Source organism: Diaphorina citri, unplaced genomic scaffold (assembly GCF_000475195.1).
Source record: "Diaphorina citri unplaced genomic scaffold, Diaci psyllid genome assembly version 1.1 scaffold14667, whole genome shotgun sequence".
NCBI lineage: Eukaryota > Metazoa > Arthropoda > Insecta > Hemiptera > Psyllidae > Diaphorina > Diaphorina citri.
In genome coordinates, this window is record NW_007392032.1 from 213 (window position 1) to 1,224 (window position 1,012).

Below are 1,012 nucleotides of genomic sequence, written 5' to 3' on the forward strand. Positions count from 1 at the left end.
TCTTGGACTAGAGGGTGTTTAATTGAACTGGAAAAGTATAAAGCTCACTCAGAAAAGGTTCCGTACAGGCCCTCAAAGTCCTGAGTCGGTACAAACTCCAAGGTCGAGTTTTACCACCGTGGATTGTCTCAGGATTGAGTTCAATCCACGGCTGACCTGGGTATTAAATTAGGTACAGTAAGTCTCCATGTTATTAGGGAGTTACATTCGAGGATGGGCAGGGTGGCATGAATAACGGTCTCTTCATACTCCCCTCATAACCTGCAATTGACATAGCCTAGTAACCCTAATTATCGTCCCAATCCTCCTCCCCAGGTTATTCTCTGACACCAGCAGTACCGTCCGGTTCACAATCAACGGTGTGGTGTACATCATCGGGGCCGAGGTCCCGCCCGGGACCCGTCTGGTAGACTTTATCCGGGACTCATCAAGAACTCCTACTATCTGAGGACATACAAGGTAAACACCTCGGTTGTTGTTTTAGCGGTTTTAGCTTTCGCCGAATGGTGATGATGCCGAATGAAGAAAATATATTTTTTTTATGTCATACACCGGGGTGATGGTCTCTAGTCATGTTTATCTGGCTCGTCCTGAACCGCACAGTCAACCATCATGAGGACTTGTGCTTAAATAGCAGAGAACCCTTTGAAAAACTGCCAGCTAGCTAGGCTGGTTAGGGTTAGCTGTTCTCCTCCCTGTTTATAGTGTTTATAGTTCCACAGCCAGACGCTAGTCTACTCTCTGTTTAACGTCTCCTAGCCAGACAGGGCTGCTCTTCCTTATAAAAAACTAAAGAGAGCATAGACAGACAGATGTGACTGTCTACACTGACAAGGCCTTGCCTTTAGATCCTGATGATGAGCCAGACAGACTTTTAGACTAGATTTCTCTACCTTTAGCTAATTAGCCTCAATGTTACCAGGTCATGCCTCGAGCCCAGAATGCTCATGCTATCGTCAACGCTGGATTCATATTCAGTTTTGATCCAAACGACAAACTGAAGAGAGTCATT

At 45.8% G+C, this 1,012-nt stretch overlaps 1 long non-coding RNA gene across 1 annotated transcript; it reads left to right on the forward strand.

Annotated features, from left to right (window-relative positions):
• Positions 1-409: 409 nt before the first annotated feature.
• LOC113473088 lies at positions 410-1,004 on the forward strand. Its single transcript, XR_003395163.1, has 2 exons — positions 410-459; positions 923-1,004. It is a non-coding gene; the product is annotated as an uncharacterized LOC113473088 (long non-coding RNA).
• The last annotated feature ends 8 nt before the right edge of the window (positions 1,005-1,012 follow it).